Raw genomic sequence first — 25,290 nt, forward strand, 5'->3', positions numbered from 1 at the left:
CCCTACAATACAGTCCCCCCCTACACTACAGAACCCCCTATACTACAGAACACCCCCTACATTACAGACCCACCTACACTATAGAACCATCCCTACATTACAGACCCCCCTACACTATAGAACCCGCCCTACATTACAGACCCCCCTACATTACAGAACCCGCCTTCATTACAGACCCCCCCTACATTACAGACCCCCCTACACTACAGACCCCCCTACATTACAGACCCCCCTGCACTACAGAACCCCCCTACATTACAGACCCCCCTACATTACAGCCCCCCTACACTACAGAACCCACCTACATTACAGACCCCCCTACAATACAAAACCCCCCTACATTACAGACCCCGCCTACATTACAGACCCCCCTACAATACAGAACCCCCCCTACATTACAGACCCCCCTACATTACAGATCCCCCTTACACTACAGAACCCCCTTGCATTACAGACCCCCCTACATTACAGACCCCCCTACAATACAGAACCCCCCTACATTACAGACTCCCCTACATTACAGACCCCCCTACAATACAGAACCCTACTACATTACAGACCCCCTTTACAATACAGAACCCGCCTACAATACAGAAACCCCCTACATTACAGGTCCCCTACACTACAGAACCCCCCTATATTACAGACCCCCTACAATAAAGACCCCACTACAATATAGAACCTCCCTACAATACAGACCCCCCACACTACAGAACTCCTACAATACAGACCCCCCTACAATACAGGCCCCCCTACAATACAGAACTCCCCTACATTACAGAACCCCCCCCTACAATACACAACCCCCCTACAATACACAACACCCCTACATTACAGACGCCGCTATACTACATAACCCCCCTACAATACAGACCCCTGTACACTACAGAACCCCCTATACTACAGAACACCCCCTACATTACAGACCCACATACACTATAGAACCAGCCCTACATTACAGACCCCCCTACACTACAGAACCCTCCCTACATTACAGACCCCCCTACAATACAGAACCCCCCAACATTACAGAACCCCCCTTCATTACAGACCCCCTTACATTACAGACCCCCAACATTACAGACCCCCCTACATTACAGACCCCCCTACAATACAGAATCCCCCTACATTACAGCCCCCCTACATTACAGACCCCCCTACAATACAGAACCCCCCTACATTACAGACCCCAATGCACTACAGAACCCCCTATACTACAGAACACCCCCTACATTACAGACCCCCCTACACTATAGAACCCCCCTACATTACAGACCCCGTACACTACAGACCCCCCTACATTACAGACCCAACTACAATACAGAACCCCCCTATATTACAGAACCCCCTTCATTACAGACCCCTCCTACACTACAGAACCAACCTTACATTACAGACCCCCCTACATTACAGACCCCCCTACACTACAGAACCCAACTACATTACAGACCCCCCTACATTACAGACCCCCCTACACTACAGAACCCCCTACATTACAGAGCCCCCTACATTACAGACCCCCTACACTACAGAACCCACCCTACATTACAGCCCCCCTACACTACAGAACCCCCCTACAATACAGACCCCCCTACATTACAGACCCTCCTACAGTACTGAACCCCCCTACATTATAGACCCCGCTACATTACAGACCCCCTACACTACAGAACCCACCCTACATTACAGACCCCCCTACAATACAGAACCCCCTACATTATAGATCCTCCCTACATTACAGATCCCTCTACACTACACAACACTCCCTACAATACAGACCCCCCTACACTACAGAACCCCTACAATACAGAACCCCCCTACATTACAGACCCCCCAAACTACAGAACACCCCCTACAATACAGAACTCCCCCTAAATTACAGACCCCCCTACACTACAGAACCCTCCCTAGATTACAGACCCCCCTACAATACAGAACCCCCCTACATTACAGAACCCACCTACATTACAGAACCCCCTACATTACAGACCCCCCTTACATTACAGACCCCCCTTCACTACAGAACCCACATACAATACAGAACCCGCCCTACATTACAGCCCCACCTACACTACAGAACCCAACTACATTACAGAACCCCCCTACATTACAGACCCCCCTACAATACAGAACCCTCCCCACATTACAGACCCCCCTACATTACAGACCCACCATACATTACAAACCCCCCTACAATACAGAACCCTCCCTACATTACAGAACCCCCCCTTCATTACAGAACCCCCTACATTACAGAACCCCCTACACTACAGAACCCCCCTACATTACAGACCCCCCATACATTACAAACCCCCCTACACTACAGAACCCAACTACATTACAGACCCCCCCCCCTACATTACAGACCCCCCTACACTACAGAACCCCCCTACATTACAGACCCCCCCCTACATTACAGACCCCCTACACTACAGAACCCACCCTACATTACAGCCCCCCTACACTACAGAACCATCCCTACATTACAGACCCCCCTACACTATAGAACCCGCCCTACATTACAGACCCCCCTACATTACAGAACCCGCCTTCATTACAGACCCCCCCTACATTACAGACCCCCTACACTACAGACCCCCCTACATTACAGACCCCCCTGCACTACAGAACCCCCCTACATTACAGACCCCCCCTACATTACAGCCCCCCTACACTACAGAACCCACCCTACATTACAGACCCCCCTACAATACAGAACCCCCTACATTATAGATCCTCCCTACATTACAGATCCCTCTACACTACAGAACACTACCTACAATACAGAACCCCCTACACTACAGAACCCCTACAATACAGAATCCCCCTACATTACAGACCCCCAAACTACAGAACACCCCCTACAATACAGAACTCCCCCTACATTACAGACCCCCCCTACACTACAGAACCCTCCCTAGATTACAGACCCCCCTACAATACAGAACCCCCCTACATTACAGAACCCACCTTCATTACAGACCCCCCTACATTACAGACCCCCCTACATTACAGAACCCCCTACATTACAGACCCCCCCTACATTACAAACCCCCCTACACTACAGAACCCAACTACATTACAGACCCCCCCTACATTACAGACCCCCCTACACTACAGAACCCCCCCTACATTACAGACCCTCCCCTACATTACAGACCACCTACACTACAGAACCCACCCTACATTACAGCCCCCCTACACTACAGAACCCCCCTACATTACAGACTCCCCCTACATTACAGACCCCCCTACAGTACTAAACCCCCCTACATTATAGACCCCGCTACATTACAGACCCCCTACACTACAGAACCCACCCTACATTACAGCCCCCCTACACTACAGAACCCACCCTACATTACAGACCCCCCTACAATACAGAACCCCCCTACACTACAGAACACTCCCTACAATACAGAACCCCCTACACTACAGAACCCCTACAATACAGAACCCCCCTACATTACAGACCCCCAAACTACAGAACACCCCCTACAATACAGAACTCCCCCTACATTACAGACCCCCCCTACACTACAGAACCCTCCCTAGATTACAGACTCCCCTACAATACAGAACCCCCCTACATTACAGAACCCACCTTCATTACAGACCCCCCTACATTACAGACCCCCCTTCACTACAGAACCCACCTACAATACAGAACCTGCCCTACATTACAGCCCCACCTACACTACAGAACCCACCTACATTACAGAACCCCCCCTACATTACAGACCCCCCTACATTACAGACCCCCCTTCATTACATATCCCCCTACACTACAGAACCCACCTACAATACAGAACCCCCCTACATTACAGAGCCCCCCTACATTACAGACCCCCCTGCACTACAGAACCCGCCTACATTACAGACCCCCCTACACTACAGACCCCCCTACATTACAGACCCCCCTGCACTACAGAACCCCCCTACATTACAGACCCCCCCTACATTACAGCCCCCCTACACTACAGAACCCACCCTACATTACAGACCCCCCTACAATACAGAACCCCCTACATTATAGATCCTCCCTACATTACAGATCCCTCTACACTACAGAACACTACCTACAATACAGAACCCCCTACACTACAGAACCCCTACAATACAGAACCCCCCTACATTACAGACCCCCAAACTACAGAACACCCCCTACAATACAGAACTCCCCCTACATTACAGACCCCCCCCCCCTACACTACAGAACCCTCCCTAGATTACAGACCCCCCTACAATGCAGAACCCCCCTACATTACAGACCCCCCCTACATTACAGACCCCCCTACACTACAGAACCCCCCCTACATTACAGACCCTCCCCTACATTACAGACCCCCTACACTACAGAACCCACCCTACATTACAGCCCCCCTACACTACAGAACCCCCCCTACATTACAGACTCCCCCTACATTACAGACCCCCCTACAGTACTAAACCCCCCTACATTATAGACCCCGCTACATTACAGACCCCCTACACTACAGAACCCACCCTACATTACAGACCCCCCTACAATACAGAACCCCCCTACACTACAGAACACTCCCTACAATACAGAACCCCCTACACTACAGAACCCCTACAATACAGAACCCCCCTACATTACAGACCCCCAAACTACAGAACACCCCCTACAATACAGAACTCCCCCTACATTACAGACCCCCCCTACACTACAGAACCCTCCCTAGATTACAGACTCCCCTACAATACAGAACCCCCCTACATTACAGAACCCACCTTCATTACAGACCCCCCTACATTAAAGACCCCCCTTCACTACAGAACCCACCTACAATACAGAACCTGCCCTACATTACAGCCCCACCTACACTACAGAACCCACCTACATTACAGAACCCCCCTACATTACAGACCCCCCTACATTACAGACCCCCCATACATTACAAACCCCACCTATAATAAAGAACCCTCCCTACATTACAGAACCCCCCCTACATTACAGACCCCCCTACATTACAGACCCCCCTTCATTACATATCCCCCTACACTACAGAACCCACCTACAATACAGAACCCCCCTACATTACAGAGCCCCCCTACATTACAGACCCCCCTGCACTACAGAACCCGCCTACATTACAGACCCCCCTACATTACAGACCCCCTACACTAAAGAACCCACCTACATTACAGAACCCCCCTACATTACAGACCCCCTTACAATACAGAACCCCCCTACATTACAGACCCCGCCTACATTACAGACCCCCCTATAATACAGAACCCCTCCTACATTAAAGACCCCCTACACTACAGAATCTACACTACAGAACCCCCTTACATTACAGACTCCCCCTACAATACAGACCCCCGAACATTACAGGCCCCCTACATTACAGACCCCCCCCTACACTACAGAACCCCCCTACATTACAGAACCCCCTACAATACAGAACCCCCCATATTACAGACCCCCTACATTACAGACCCCCTACAATACAGAACCCCCTATATTACAGACCCCCTACATTACAGATCCCCCCTACATTACAGATCCCCCTACACTACAGAACCCCCCTGCATTACAGACCCCCCTACAATACAGAACCCCCCTACATTACAGACCCCCCTACAATACAGAACCCTACTACATTACAGACCCCCTTTACAATACAGAACCCGCCTACAATACAGAACCCCCCTACATTACAGGCCCCCTACACTACAGAACCCCCTATATTACAGACCCCCTACAATAAAGACCCCACTACAATACAGAACCTCCCTACAATACAGACCCCCCACACTACAAAACTCCTACAATACAGACCCCCCTACAATACAGACCCCCCTACAATACAGACCCCACCACAATACAGAACCCCCTATACTACAGAACACCCTCTACATTACAGACCCACCTACACTATAGAACCAGCCCTATTTTACAGACCCCCCTACACTACAGAACCCTCCCTACATTACAGACCCCCCTACAATACAGAACCCCCCTACATTACAGAACCCCCCCTTCATTACAAACCCCCCTACAATACAGAACCCCCCTACATTACAGACCCCCCTCCACATTACAGACCCCCCTGCACTACAGAACCCCCCTACATTACAGAACCCCCTTCATTACAGACCCCCCTACACTACAGAACCCCCCCTACATTACAGACCCCACTACAATACAGAACCCACCCTACATTACAGAACCCACCTTCATGACAGACCCCCCTACATTACAGACCCCCCTACAATACAGAACCCCCTACATTACAGACCCCCCTACATTACAGACCCTCCTACACTACAGAACCCCCCTACAATACAGAACACCCCTACATTACAGACCCCCCTACATTACAGACCCCCTGCACTACAGAACCCCCCTACATTACAGACGATCCTACAAAAAAGACCCCACTACAATACAGAACCTCCTTACAATACAAACCCCCCACACTACAGAACTCCTACAATACAGACCCCCCTACAATACAACCTCCATTCATTTCAGACCCCCTAAACTACAGAACCCCCCTACATTACAAACCCCCCTACACTACAGAACCCCCCCCCCCTACATTACAGACCCCCTACAATACAGAATCCCCTACACTACAGAACCATACATTTCAGACCCCCTAAACTACAGAACCCACTTAAATTACAGACTCCCCTACAATAAAGAACCCCCCTACATTACAGCCCCCCCCCTACACAACAGAACCCACACATTACAGAACTCCCCTACAATACACAACCCCCCTATAATACACAACCCCTTACATTACAGACGCCCCTATACTACAGAACCCCCTACAATACAGAGCCCCCCTACATTACAGACCCCCCTCCACATTACAGACCCCCCTGCACTACAGAACCCCCCTACATTACAGAACCCCCTTCATTACAGACCCCCCTACACTACAGAACCCCCCCTACATTACAGACCCCACTACAATACAGAACCCACCCTACATTACAGAACCCACCTTCATGACAGACCCCCCTACATTACAGACCCCCCTACATTACAGACCCCCTGCACTACAGAACCCCCCTACATTACAGACCATCCTACAAAAAAGACCCCACTACAATACAGAACCTCCTTACAATACAAACCCCCCACACTACAGAACTCCTACAATACAGACCCCCCTACAATACAACCTCCATTCATTTCAGACCCCCTAAACTACAGAACCCCCCTACATTACAAACCCCCCTACACTACAGAACCCCCCCCCCCTACATTACAGACCCCCTACAATACAGAATCCCCTACACTACAGAACCATACATTTCAGACCCCCTAAACTACAGAACCCACTTAAATTACAGACTCCCCTACAATAAAGAACCCCCCTACATTACAGCCCCCCCCCCTACACAACAGAACCCACACATTACAGAACCCCCCTACAATACACAACCCCCCTATAATACACAACCCCTTACATTACAGACGCCCCTATACTACAGAACCCCCTACAATACAGACCCCCCTACACTACAGAACCCCCTATACTACAGAACACCCCCTACATTACAGACCCCCCTACCCTATAGAACCCCGCTACATTACAGACCCCCCTAAACTACAGAACTCCCCCTACATTACAGACCCCCCCTACATTACAGAACCCCCTTCATTACAGACCCCCCTATACTACAGAACCCCCCTACACTACAGAACCCCCCTACATTACAGACCCCTCTACAATACAGAACCCCTACATTACAGACCCCCCTACACTACAGAACCACTCTACAATACAGAACCCGCCCTACATTACAGACCCCCCTACACTACAGAACCCCCCTACATTACAGAACCCCCCTACATTACAGACCCCCCTACATTACAGACCCCCCTACACTACAGAACCCCCCTACAATACAGAACACCCCCTACACTACAGAACCCCCCTACATTACAGAACCCCCCTACATTACAGACCCCCCAACAATACAGAACCCCCCTTCATTACAGACCCCCTACACTACAGAACCCCTCCTACATTACAGCCTCCCCTACACAACAGAACCCCCCACATTACAGAACTCCCCTACAATACACAAACCCCCTACATTACAGACGCCCCTATACTACAGAACCCCCCTACAATACAGACCCCCCAACACTACAGAACCCCCTATACTACAGAACACCCCTACATTACAGACCTCCCTACACTATAGAACCACCCCTACATTACAGACCCCCCTACACTACAGAACCCCCCCTACATTACAGACCCCCCCTACATTACAGAACCCCCTTCATTACAGATCACCCTACATTACAGACCCCCCTGCACTACAGAACCCCCTCCTACATTACAGACCCCCCTACATTACAGACCCCCTACTATACAGAACCCCCTACATTACAAACCCCCCCTACATTACAGACCCCCCACACTACAAAAACCCCCTACAATACAGGCCCCCCTACATTACAGACCTCCCTACATTACAGACCCCCCTGCACTACAGAACTCCCCTACATTACAGACCCCCTACACTAAAGAGCCCCCCCTACATTACAGCCCCCCTACACTACAGAACCCCCCTACATTACAGAAATCCCCTACATTACAGACCCCCCTACAATACAGATCATCCCTACATTACAGACCCCCCCTACATTACAGACCCCCCTACACTACAGAACCCCCCCTACATTACAGACTACCCCCTACAATACAGACCCCCCAACATCACAGGCCCCCTACACTACAGAACCCCTGTACATTGCAGACCCCCCTACATTACAGACCCCCCCACATTACAGACCCCCTACATTACAGACCCCCCTACAATACAGAACCCCCTACAATACAGAACCCCCTACATTACAGGCCCCCTACACTACAGAACCCCCTATATTACAGATCCTCCTACAATAAAGACCCTACTACAATACAGAACCTTCCTACAATACAGAACCTCACTACAATACAGACCCCCCAAACTACAGAACTCCTACAATACAGACCCCCCACAATACAACCTCTATACACTTCAGACCCCCTACACTACAGAACCCCCTACATTACAGACCCCCCTACAATACTGAACCCCCTACACTACAGAACCCCCCTACAATAGACCCCCCTACAATACAGAACCCCCTACAATACAGAACCTCCATACATTTCAGACCCCCTAAACTACAGAACCCCCTACATTACAGACTCCCCCTACAATACAGAACCCCCTACATTACAGACCTCAATACACTATAGAACCCCCTCCTACATTACAGCCACTCTACACAACAGAACCCCCCACATTACAGAACCCCCTACAATACACAACCCCCCTACAATACACAACCCCCTACAATACACAACCCCCCTACATTACAGATACCCCTATAATACAGAACCCCCCTACCATACAGACCCCCCTACACTACAGAACCCCCTATACTACAGAACACCCCCTACATTACAGACCCCCCTACACTATAGAACCCCCCTACATTACAGACCCCCTACACTACAGAACCCCCTACATTAAAGACCCCTCTACATTACAGACTCCCCTACAATACAGAACCCCTCTACAATACAGAACCCCCTACATTACAGACCCCCCTACATTACAGACCCCTACAATACAGAACCCCCTACATTACAGACCCCCCCTACATTACAGACCCCCCTACAATACAGAACCCCCCTACATTACAGACCCCCTATATTACAGACCCACCTGCACGACAGAACCCCCCTACATTACAGACCCCCCTACATTACAGACCCCCTACACTACAGAACCCCCCTACGTTACAGACACCCCCTTCACTACAGAAACCCCCCTACATTACAGCCCCCTTTACATTACAGACCCCCGTACAATACAGAACCCCCCCTACATTACAGACCCCCTTACACTACAGACCCCCCACACTACAGAACCCCTACACTACAGAACCCCCCTACATTACAGATCCCCCCTAAATTACAGACCCCCTACATTACAGACCCCCCTACATTACAGACTCCCTCTACAATACAGACCCCCCTACAATACAGAACCCCCCCACATTACAGACCCCCCTACACTACAGAACCCCCCACATTACAGACCCCCCTACATTACAGCCCCCCTTACAATACAGACCCCCCCTATAATACAGAACCCCCCAACATTACAGATCCCCCCTAAATTACAGACCCCCCTACATTACAGACCCCCCCACAATACAGAACCACCTACACTAAAAAACCCCTACACTACAGAACCCCCCTTCAGACCCATAATGTACCTGAGTCTCAGGTCCTGAGATCAGCACAGGACTACATGTCGAGTCCCCTCCCCCTGTGTAGACATAAAGGAGGAGGGGGGAGGCGGCTTCACTCTGCTCGGCTATGGGAGACAGTCGAACCGAGACTGATCAGAGCCACTTCCACCGTGCCAAAGAGAAGGGGAATCGTTGCGGGTTCCGCCCCGCCATGTGCCTACGTGTGTCACTGGAGTGCGGCTCCGAGGCTCACCCACCCCCCACTGCAAAGAGCAACTACAGCTCTCAAAGAGCCTGTCACTGGCGGCACGCCTCCCACTTACTACGTCACTGACGGCCCGCCCCCAACTTACTACGTCACTGGCGGCACGCCCCCCACTTACTACGTCACTGACGGCCCGCCCCCCACTAACTACGTCACTGGCGGCCCGCCCCCCACTTACTACGTCACTGACGGCCCGCCCCCCACTTACTACGTCACTGACGGCCCGCCCCCCACTTACTACATCATTGACGGCCCGCCCCCCACTTACCACATCACTGGCGGCACGCCCCTCACTTACTACGTCACTGGCGGCACGCCCCCCACTTACTACGTCACTGACGGCCCACCCCACACTTACTACTTCACTGACGACCCGCCCCCCACTTACTACGTCACTGACGGCCCACCCCCCACTTATTACGTCACTGACGACCCACCCCCACTTACTATGTCACTGAATGCCCGCCCCCCACTTATTACATCACTGATGGCCCACCCCCCACTTACTACGTCACTGACGGCCCGCCCCCCACTTACTACGTCACTGACGGCCCGCCCCCAACTTACTACGTCACTGACGGCCCGGCCCCCACGTACTACGTCACTGACGGCCCGCCCCCCACTTACTACGTCACATATGGCCCGCCCCCACTTACTACGTCACTGACAGCTCGCCCCCAACTTACTATGTCACTGGTGGAACATCAACGGCCGCTGTTAGTACACCGTTCCTGCATGTCAGAACCCGCGGCTGACTCTGCATGCCCCAGACATCTGGCCCACTGGGCAAACGCCCGCTCTGCCCTATGGCCAGTCCGGGCCTGATTATAACATCCTAACATCATAACATTATAACATCCTAACATTCTAACATCATAACATTAACACACTATGATAACACTGCACTACAACACACTATAATAACATTGCACTATAATAACACACTATAATAACATTGCACTACAATAACACTGTACTACAATAACACACTATAATAACACTGCACTACAATAACACACTATACTGACATTACACTACAATAACACACGATAATAACACTGCACTGCAATAACACACTACACTAACACTGTACCACAATTACACACTATAATAACACTGCACTACAATAACACACTATCATAACACTGCACTACAACAACGCACTATAATAACATTGCACTACAATAGCACTCTACACTAAAACTGTACTACAATAACACACTATAATAACACTGCACTACAATAACACACTATAATAACACTGCACTACAATACCATACTATAATAACACTGCACAACAATAACACTATACTAACATTTTACTACAATAACACACTATGAAACCCTGGTACAATAACTCACTATACTCCTTCTAACTCACTATACTCCTCCTTCTCTTCTCCTTCTCTTTCTCCTCCTCCTCCTCCTCTTCTTTTCCTCCTCCTCTTACTACAATAAAACACTATACTAACACTGCACTACAATAACACACTATAATAACACTGCACTACAATAACACACTATGTTAACACTGCACTACAATAACACACTATAATAACACTGCACTATAATAACACAATATAATAACACTGCACTACAATAACACACTATAATAACATTGTACTACAATAACACTATACTAACATTTTACTACAATAAAACACTATAATAAAACTGGTACAATAACTCACTATACTCCTCCTCTTCCTTCTCTTCTTCTTCTTCTCCTCCTCCTCCTCCTTCTCTTCTTCTTCTTCTCCTTCTCCTCCTCCACCTCCTCATCTCCTCCTCCAGCTCCTCTTCTTCTTCTCCTCCTCCTCCTCTTACTACAACAAAACACTATACTAACACTGTACTACAATAACACACTATACTAACACTGTACTACAATAACACACTATAATAACACTGCACTACAATAACACACTATGATAACACTGCACTACAATAACACACTACACTAACACTGCACTACAATAACACACTATACTAACACTGCGCTACAATAACACACTATGATAACACTGCACTACAACAACACACTATAATAACATTGCACTACAATAACACGCTATAATAACATTGCACTACAATAACACTCTACACTAACACTGTACTACAATAACACACAATAATAACACTGCACTACAATAACACACTATAATAATACTGTACTACAATAAAACACTATAATAACATTGCACTACAAAAACACACTATAATAACACTGCACTACAATAACACACTAAAAAACACCAGTACAATAACTCCTCCTTCTCTTCTCCTTCTCTTTCTCCTCCTCCTCCTCCTCTTACTACAATAAAACACTATACTAACACTGCACTACAATAACACACTATAATAACATTTCACTACAATAACACTCTACACTAACACTGCACTACAATAACACACTATAATAACACTGCACTACAATAACACACTATGATAACATTGTACTACAATAACACTATACTAACATTTTACTACAATAAAACACTACAATAAAACTGGTACAATAACTCACTATACTCCTCCTCTCCTTCTCTTCCTTCTCTTCTTCTTCTTCTTCTTCTCCTCCTCCTCTTCTTCTTCCCTCCTCCTCCTCCTCCTCCTCCTCCTCCTCTTCTTCTTCTCCTCCTCCTCCTCTTACTACAATAAAACACTATACTAACACTGCACTACAATAACACACTATGTTAACACTGTACTACAATAACACACTATACTAACACTGCACTACAATAACACTATGATAACACTGCACTACAACAACACACTATAATAGCATTGCACTATAATAACACACTATAATAACATTGCAGTACAATAACACTCTACACTAACACTGTACTACAATAACACACTATAATAACACTGCACTACAATAACACACTATAATAACACTGCACTGCAATAACACACTATGATAACACTGCACTACAATACCATACTATAATAACACTGCACTACAATAACACTATACTAACATTTTACTACAATAACACACTATAAAACACCGGTACAATAACTCACTATACTCCTCCTTCTCTTATTCGTATCTTTCTCCTCCTCCTCCTCCTCTTCTTTTCCTCCTCCTCTTACTACAATAAAACACTATACTAACACTGCACTACAATACCATACTATAATAACACTGCACTACAATAACACACTATAATAACACTGCACTATAATAACACACTATAATAACACTGCACTACAATAACACACTATAATAACATTGCACTACAATAACACTATACTAACATTTTACTACAATAAAACACTATAATAAAACTGGTACAATAACTCACTATACTCCTCCTCTCCTCCTCTTCCTTCTCTTCTTCTTCTCCTCCTCCTCCTCCTCCTCCTCCTCCTCTTCTTCTTCTCTCCTCCTCCTCCTCCTCCTCCTTCTCTTCTTCTTCTTCTGCTACTTCTTTTTCTTCTTCTCCACCTCCACCTCCTCATCTCCTCCTCCAGCTCCTCCTCTTCTTCTTCTTCTTCTTCTTCTTCTTCTTCTTCGTCTTCTTCTTCTCCTCCTCCTCTTACTACAATAAAACACTATCCGAACACTGCACTACAATAACACACTATAATAACACTGCACTGCAATAACACACTATAATAACACTGCACTACAATAACACACTATAATAACACTGCACTACAATAACACACTACACTAACACTGTACTACAATAACACACTATACTAACACTGCACTACAACAACACACTATAATAACACTGCACTACAATAACACACTATAATAACATTGCACTACAATAACACTCTACACTAACACTGTACTACAATAACACACAAAAATAACACTGCACTACAATAACACACTATGATAACACTGCACTACAATAACACACTATAATAACACTGCACTACAATAACACACTATAATAACACTGCACTACAATAACAAACTATAATAACACTGCACTACAATAACACACTATAATAACACTGCACTGCAATAACACACTATAATAACACTGCACTACAATAACACACTATAATAACACTGCACTACAATAACACACTATAATAACACTGCACTACAATAACACACTATAATAACATTGCACTACAATAACACACTATACTAACATTTTACTACAATAAAACACTATAATAAAACTGGTACAATAACTCACTATACTCCTCCTCTCCTCCTCTTCTTCTTCTTCTTATCCTCCTCCTCCTCTTCTTCTTCTTCCCTCCTCCTCCTCCTCCTTCTCTTCTTCTTCTTCTCCTTCTCCTCCTCCACCCCCTCATCTCCTCCTCCAGCTCCTCCTCTTCTTCTTCTTCTCCTCCTCCTCTTCTTACTACAATAAAACACTATACTAACACCACACTACAATAACACACAATAATAACACTGCACTACAATAACACACTATGTTAACAGTGCACTACAATAACACACTATAATAACATTGCACTGCAACAACACACTACACTAACACTGTACTACAATAACACACTATAATAACACTGCACTACAACAACACACTATAATAACATTGCATTATAATAACACACTATAATAACACACTATAATAACACTGCACTGCAATAAAACACTATAATAACACTGCACTACAATAACACACTATGATAACACTACACTACAATACCATACTACAATAGCACTGCACTACAATAACACTATACTAACATTTTACTACAATAACACACTATAAAACACTGGTACAAATAAATCACTATACTCCTCCTAACTCACTATACTCCTCCTTCTCTTCTTCTTCTCTTTCTCCTCCTCCTTCTCCTCTTTCCCTCCTCCTCTTACTACAATAATACACTATACTAACACTGCACTACAATAACACTCTATAATAACATTGCACTACAATAACACACTATAATAACATTGCACTACAATAACACACTATAATAACACTGCACTACAATAACACACTATAATAACACTGCACTACAATAACACACTATAATAACACTGCACTACAATAACACTATACTAACATTTTACTACAATAAAAAAACTATAAAAAAACTGGTACAATAAATCACTATACTCCTCCTCTCCTCCTCTTCCTTCTCTTCTTCTTCTCCTCCTCCTCCTCTTCTTCTTCTCTCCTCCTCCTCCTCCTTCTCTTCTTCTCCTTCACCTCCTCATCTCCTCCTCCTCTTCTTCTTCTCCTCCTCCGCCTCTTACTACAATAAAACACTATACTAACACTGCACTACAATAACACACTATACTAACACTGCACTACAATAACACACTATAATAACACTGCACTACAATAACACACTATAATAACATTGCACTACAATAACACTCTACACTAACACTGTACTACAATAACACACTATAATCACACTGCACTACAATAACACACTATAATAACACTGCACTGCAATAACACACTATATTAACAATGCACTAGAAAAACACACTATAATAACACTACATTACAATAACACACTATAATAACACTACACTACAATAACACACTATACTAACACTGCACTTCAATAACACACTATGAAAACACTGCACTACAACAACACACTATAATAACATTGCACTACAATAACACACTATAATAACATTGCACTACAATAACACTCTACACTAACACTGTACTACAATAACACACTATGATAACACTGCACTACAATAACACACTATGATAACACTACACTACAATACCATACTATAATAGCACTGCACTACAATAACACTATACTAACATTTTACTACAATAACACACTATAAAACACCGGTACAATAACTCACTATTCTCCTAACTCACTATACTCCTCCTTCTCTTCTTCTCTTTCTCCTCCTCCTCCTCCTCCTCTTCTTTTCCTCCTCCTCTTACTACAATAAAACACTATACTAACACTGCACTACAATAACACACTATAATAACACTGCACTACAATAACACACTATGATAACACTGCACTACAATAACACAATATAATAACATTGCACTACAATAACACACTATACTAACATTTTACTACAATAAAACACTATAATAAAACTGGTACAATAACTCACTATACTCCTCCTCTCCTCCTCCTTCTTCTCTTCTTCTTCTCCTCCTCCTCCTCCTCCTCCTCCTCCTCTTCTTCTTCTCTCCTCCTCCTCCTCCTCCTCCTTCTCTTCTTCTTCTTCTGCTACTTCTTTTTCTTCTTCTCCACCTCCACCTCCTCATCTCCTCCTCCAGCTCCTCCTCTTCTTCTTCTTCTTCTTCTTCTTCTTCTTCGTCTTCTTCTTCTCCTCCTCCTCTTACTACAATAAAACACTATCCGAACACTGCACTACAATAACACACTATAATAACACTGCACTACAATAACACACTATACTAACACTGCACTACAATAACACACTATAATAACATTGCACTACAATAACACACTACACTAACACTGTACTACAATAACACACTATACTAACACTGCGCTACAATAACACACTATGATAACACTGCACTACAACAACACACTATAATAACATTGCACTACAATAACACGCTATAATAACATTGCACTACAATAACACTCTACACTAACACTGTACTACAATAACACACAATAATAACACTGCACTACAATAACACACTATAATAATACCGTACTACAATAAAACACTATAATAACATTGCACTACAAAAACACACTATAATAACACTGCACTACAATAACACACTAAAAAACACCAGTACAATAACTCCTCCTTCTCTTCTCCTTCTCTTTCTCCTCCTCCTCCTCCTCTTACTACAATAACACTCTACACTAACACTGTACTACAATAACACACTATAATAACACTGCACTACAATAACACACTATAATAACACTGCACTACAATAACACACTATACTGACATTGCACTACAATAACACACTATAATAACACTGCACTGCAATAACACACTATAATAACAATGCACTACAATAACACACTATGATAACACTGCACTAAAATAACACTATACTAACAATTTACTACAATAAAACACTATAATAAAACTGGTACAATAACTCACTATACTCCTCCTCTTCCTTCTCTTCTTCTTCCCTCCTCCTCCTCCTCCTCCTCTTCTTCTTCTTCTCCTCCTCCTCTTACTACAATAAAACACTATACTAACACTGAACTACAATAACACACTATAATAACATTGCACTTCAATAACACACTACACTAAAACTGTACTACAATAACACACTATACTAACACTGCATTACAATAACACACTATGATAACACTGCACTACAATAACACACTATACTAACACTGCACTACAATAACACACTATGATAACACTGCACTACAATAACACACTATAATAACATTGCACTACAATAACACTCTACACTAACACTGTACTACAATAACACTCTACACTAACACTGTACTACAATAACACACTATAATAACACTGCACTACAATAACACACTATACTGACATTGCACTACAATGACACACTATAATAACACTGCACTGCAATAACACACTATAATAACAATGCACTACAATAACACACTATGATAACACTGCACTAAAATAACACTATACTAACAATTTACTACAATAAAACACTATAATAAAACTGGTACAATAACTCACTATACTCCTCCTCTCCTCCTCTTCCTTCTCTTCTTCTTCTTCTCCTCCTCCTCCACCTCCTCATCTCCTCCTCCAGCTCCTCCTCTTCTTCTTCTTCTCCTCCTCCTCTTACTACAATAAAACACTATACTAACACTGCAGTACAATAACACACTATAATAACACTGCACTACAATAACACACTATAATGACACTGCACTACAATAACACACTATAATAACACTGCACTACAATAACACACTATAATAACACTGCACTACAATACCATACTATAATAACACTGCACTACAATAACACTATACTAACATTTTACTACAATAACACACTAAAAAACACTGGTACAATAACTCACTATTCTCCTCCTAACTCACTATACTCCTCCTTCTCTTCTTCTTCTCTTTCTCCTCCTCCTCCTCCTCTTCTTTTCCTCCTCCTCTTACTACAATAAAACACTATACTAACACTGCACTACAATAACACACTATAATAACACTGCACTACAATAACACACTATGATAACACTGCACTACAATAACACACTATAATAACATTGCAATAACACTATACTAACATTTTACTACAATAACACACTATGAAACATACACGTACATTACAGACTCCCCCCTACAATACAGACCCCCAAACATTACAGGACCCTACACTACAGAACCCCCCTACACTGCAGACCCCCCTACATTACAGACCCCCCCACATTACAGGCCCCCTACACTACAGAACCCCCCTACATCTGCAGACCCCCCTACATTACAGACCCCCCCACATTACAGACTCCCTACATTACAGACCCCCCTACAATACAGAACCCCCCCTACAATACAGAACCCCCTCCATTACAGTCCCCCCTACATTACAGACACCCCTACACTACAGAACCCCCATACAATACAGAACTCTCCCCTACATTACAGACCCCCCTACATTACAGACCAACTACACTACAGAACCCACCCTACATTACAGCCCCCTACACCCCAGAACCCCCCTACATTACAGACCCCCCTACATTACAGACCCCCCTACAGTACTGAACCCCCCTACATTATAGACCACGCTACATTACAGACCCCCTACACTACAGAACCCAACCTACATTACAGACCCCCCTACAATACGGAACCCCCTACATTATAGATCCTCCCTACATTACAGATCCCTCTACACTACAGAACCCCTACAATACAGAACCCCCCTACATTACAGACCCCCCAAACTACAGAACACCCCCTACAATACAGAACTCCCCCTACATTACAGACCCCCCAAACTACAGAACCCTCCCTAGATTACAGACCCCCCTACAATACAGAACCCCCCCCCCCCCTACATTACAGAACCCACCTTCATTACAGACCCCCTACATTTCAGACCCCCTACACTACAGAACCACCCTACATTACAGCCCCCCTACACTACGGAACCCACCTACATTACAGAACCCCCCTACATTACAGACCACCCTACAATACAGAACCCCTCTACATTACAGACCCCGCCTACATTACAGACCGCCCTACAATACAGAACCCCTCCTACATTACAGACCCCCTACACTACAGAACCTACACTACAGAACCCCCTTACATTACAGACTCCCCCTACAATACAGACCCCCAACATTGCAGGCCCCCTACACTACAGAACCCCCTACATTACAAACCCCCCCTACATTACAGACCCCCCTATACATTACAGACCCCCTACATTACAGCCCCACCTACACTACAGAACCCCCCTATATTACAGAACCCCCCTACATTACAGACCCCCTACAATACAGAACCCCCTAAATTACAGACCCCCCTAAATTACAGATCCCCCTACACTACAGAATCCCCCTGCATTACAGACCCCCCTACATTACAGACCCCCTACAATACAGAACCCCCCTACATTACAGACCCCCTACATTACAGACCCCCTACAATACAGAACCCTACTACATTACAGACCCCCTTTACAATACAGAACCCGCCTACATTACAGACTCCCCCTACAATACAGACCCCCCCAACATTACAGGTCCCCTACACTACAGAACCCGCCTACATTGCAGACCCCCCACATTACAGACCCCCCCACATTACAGACCCCCTACATTACAGACCCCCTACAATACGGAATCCCCCTACATTACAGGCCCCCTACACTACAGAACCCCCTATATTACAGACCCCCCTACAATAAAGACGCCACTACAATACAGAACCTATCTACAATACAGACCCCCCCACACTACAGAACTCCTACAATACAGACCTCCCTACAATACAACCTCCATACATTTCAGACCCCCTAAACTACAGAACCCCCCTACATTACAGACTCCCCCTACAATACAGTACCCCCCTACATTACAGACCCCCCTACACTATAGAACCTCCCTACATTACAGACCCCGTACACTACAGACCCCCCCTACATTACAGACCCAACTACAATACAGAACCCCCCTATATTACAGAACCCCCTTCATTACAGACCCCTCCTACACTACAGAACCAACCCTACATTACAGACCCCCCCTACATTACAGAACCCCCTACACTACAGAACCCAACTACATTACAGACCCCCCCTACATTACAGACCCCCCAACACTACAGAACCCCCCTACATTACAGACCCACCTACATTACAGACCCCCTACACTACAGAACCCACCCTACATTACAGCCCCCCTACACTACAGAACCCCCCTACATTACAGACCCCCCTACATTACAGACCCCCCTACAGTACTGAACCCCCCTACATTATAGACCACGCTACATTACAGAACCCCCCTACATTACAGACCCCCTACACTACAGAACCCACCCAACATTACAGCCCCCCTACACTACAGAACCCACCCTACATTACAGACCCCCCTACAATACAGAACCCCCTACATTATAGATCCTCCCTACATTACAGATCCCTCTACACTACAGAACACTCCCTACAATACAGACCCCCCTACACTACAGAACCCCTACAATACAGAACCCGCCTACATTACAGACCCCCCAAACTACAGAACACCCCCTACAATACAGAAATCCCCCTACATTACAGACCCCCCAAACTACAGAACCCTCCCTAGATTACAGACCCCCCTACAATACAGAACCCCCCTACATTACAGACCCCGCCTACATTACAGACCGCCCTACAATACAGAACCCCTCCTACATTACAGACCCCCTACACTACAGAACCTACACTACAGAACCCCCTTACATTACAGACTCCCCCTACAATACAGACCCCCCTACAATACAGAACCCCCTACATTACAGAACCCCCCTTCATTACACACACCCCGACATTACAGACCCCCCTACACTACAGAACCCCCCTACATTACAGACCCCACTACACTACAGAACACCCCATACAATACAGACCCCCCTACACTGCAGAACTCTTACAATACAAAACCCTCCTACATTACAGACCCCCCTACATTACAGACCCCCTACACTACAGAACCCCCTACATTACAAACCCCCCCTACATTACAGACCCCCCTATACATTACAGACCCCCTACACTACAGAACCCCCCTACATTACAGCCCCACCTACACTACAGAACCCCCCTACATTACAGACCCCCTACAATACAGAACCCCCCTACATTACAGACCCCCCCCTAAATTACAGATCCCCCTACACTACAGAACCCCCCTGCATTACAGACCCCCCTACAATAACTACAATAACACACTATAATAACACTGCACTACAATAACACACTACACTAACACTGTACTACAATAACACACTATACTAACACTGCACTACAATAACACAAAATTATAACATTGCACTACAACAACACACTATAATAACATTGCACTACAATAACACACTACAATCACATTGCACTACAATAACACTCTACACTAATACTATACTACAAGAACACACTATAATAACATTGCACTACAATAACACACTATAATAACACTGCACTACAATAACACACAATAATAACATTGCACTACAATAACACACTATGATAACACTGCACTACAATACCATACTATAATAACACTGCACTACAATAACACTATACTAACATTTTACTACAATAACACACTAAAAAACACCGGTACAATAACTCACTATTCTCCTCCTAACTCACTATACTCCTCCTTCTCTTCTTCTTCTCTTTCTCCTCCTCCTCCTCCTCTTCTTTTCCTCCTCCTCTTACTACAATAAAACACTATACTAACACTGCACTACAATAACACACTATAATAACACTGCACTACAATAACACACTATAATAACACTGCACTACAATAACACACTATGATAACACTGCACTACAATAACACACTATATTAACAATGCACTACAATAACACTGCACTACAATAACACACTATATTAACACTGCACTACAATAACAAACTATATTAACACTGTACTACAATAACACACTATAATAACACTGCACTACAATAACACACTATGATAACACTGCACTACAATAACACACTATAATAACATTGCAATAACACTATACTAACATTTTACTACAATAACACACTATGAAACATACACGTACATTACAGACTCCCCCCTACAATACAGACCCCCTACACTACAGAACCCCCCTACACTGCAGACCCCCCTATATTACAGACCCCCCCACATTACAGACTCCCTACATTACAGAGCCCCCTACAATACAGAACCCCCTCCATTACAGACCCCCCTACATTACAGACACCCCTACACTACAGAACCCCCATACAATACAGAACCCTCCCCTACATTACAGACCCCCCTACATTACAGACCCCCCTGCACTACAGAAACCCCTTACATTACAGACCCCCTACATTACAGCCACCCCCCACACATTACAGACCCCCTACATTACAGAACCCCCTGCAATACAGAACCCCCCTACATTACAGGCCCGCTACACTACAAAGCCCCCTATATTACCCCCTACAATAAAAACCCCACTACAATAGAGAATCTCCCTACAATACAGAACCTTGCTACAATACAGACCCCCCTACAATACAATCTCCATACATTTCAGACCCCCCTACACTACAGAACCCCACCTACATTACAAACCCTTCTACATTACAGAACCCCCTTCGTTACAGACCTCCCTACAATACAGAACCCACCTACACTACAGAACCCAGCATACATAACAGATCCCCCTACATTACAGATTCCCCTACAGTACAGAACACCCCATACAATACAGAACCACCTACATTACAGACCCCCACACTACAGAACACCCCCTACAATACAGAACTCCCCCTTCATTACAGACACCCCTACATTACAGACCCCCCTACACTACAGAACCCCCCTACATTACAGACTCCCCTACATTGCAGACCCCCCTACATTACATATCCCCCTACACTACAGAACCCCCCTACAATACACAACCCTCCCTACATTACAGACCCCTCCCTACATTACAGACCCCTCTGCACTACAGAACCCGCCTACATTACAGACCCCCCCTACAATACAGACCCCCTACACAACAGAACCCCCCTACATTACAGACCCCAATACACTATAGAACCCCCTCCTACATTACAGCCCCCCTACACAACAGAACCCCCCCACATTACAGAACCCCCCTACAATACAGAACCCCCCTACATTACAGACCCACCTGCACTACAGATCCCCCTACATTACAGACCCCCCCTACATTACAGAACCCCCCTACATTACAGCCCCCCCCCCTACATTACAGACCCCCCTACAATACAGAACCCCCTACATTACAGACCCCACTACACTACAGAACACCCCATACAATACAGACCCCCCTACACTACAGAACTCCTACAATACAGAACCCTCCTACATTACAGACCCCCTCTACATTACAGACCCCCTACACTACAGAACCCCCCCTACATTACAGCCCCACCTACACTACAGAACCCCCCTACATTACATAACCCCACTACATTACAGACCCCCCTACATTACAGACCCCCCTACATTACAGACCCCACTACACTACAGAACACCCCATACAATACAGACCCCCTACACTACAGAACCCCTACAATACAGAACCCCCTACATTACAGACCCCCACACTACAGAACACCCCCTACAATACATTACTCCCCCTACATTACAGACCCCCCTACACTACAGAAGGCCCCTACATTACAAACCCCCCTACAATACAGGTCCCCCTACACTACAGAACCCCCCTGCATGACAGACTCCCCAAACAATACAGACCCCCCCAACATTACAGGCCCCCTACACTACAGAACCCCCCTACATTTCAGACCCCCCTACATTACAGAACCCCCACATTACAGAACCCCTACATTACAGACCCCCTACAATACAGAACCCCCCTACATTACAGGCCCCCTACACTACAGAACCCCACTATATCACAGACCCCATCTACAATAAAGACCCCCCTACAATACAGAACCTACCTACAATACAGACCCCCCACACTACAGAACTCCTACAATACAGACCCCCCAACAATACAACCTCCATACATTTCAGACCCCCTAAACGACAGAACCTCCGTACATTACAGACCCCCCTACACTACAGAAACCCGCCTACATTACAGCCCCCCTTACAATACAGAACCCCCTAACATTACATACCCCCCTACATTACAGACTCCCCCTACAATACAGAACCCCCTACATTACAGACCCCAATACACTATAGAACCCCCTCCTACATTACAGCCCCCCTACACAACAGAACCCCCACATTACAGAACCCTCCTACAATACACAACCCCCCTATATTACAGATGCCCCTATACTACAGAACCCCTCTACACTACAGACCCCCCTACATTACAGAACCCCCTATACTACAGAACACCCCCTACCTTACAGACCCCCCTACATTATAGAACCCCCCCCCCCTACATTATAGACAACCCTACACTACAGAACCCTCCCTACATTACAGACCCCCCTACATTACAGACCCCCCTACAATACAGAACCCCCTACATTACAGAACCCCCCTTCATTACACACACCCCGACATTACAGACCCCCCTACACTACAGAACCCCCCTACATTACAGACCCCACTACACTACAGAACACCCCATA

This window comes from Lithobates pipiens, unplaced genomic scaffold (assembly GCF_037356315.1).
Source record: "Lithobates pipiens isolate NorthernLeopardFrog02 unplaced genomic scaffold, aLitPip1_a1.2 Scaffold_13, whole genome shotgun sequence".
NCBI classification, from domain to species: domain Eukaryota; kingdom Metazoa; phylum Chordata; class Amphibia; order Anura; family Ranidae; genus Lithobates; species Lithobates pipiens.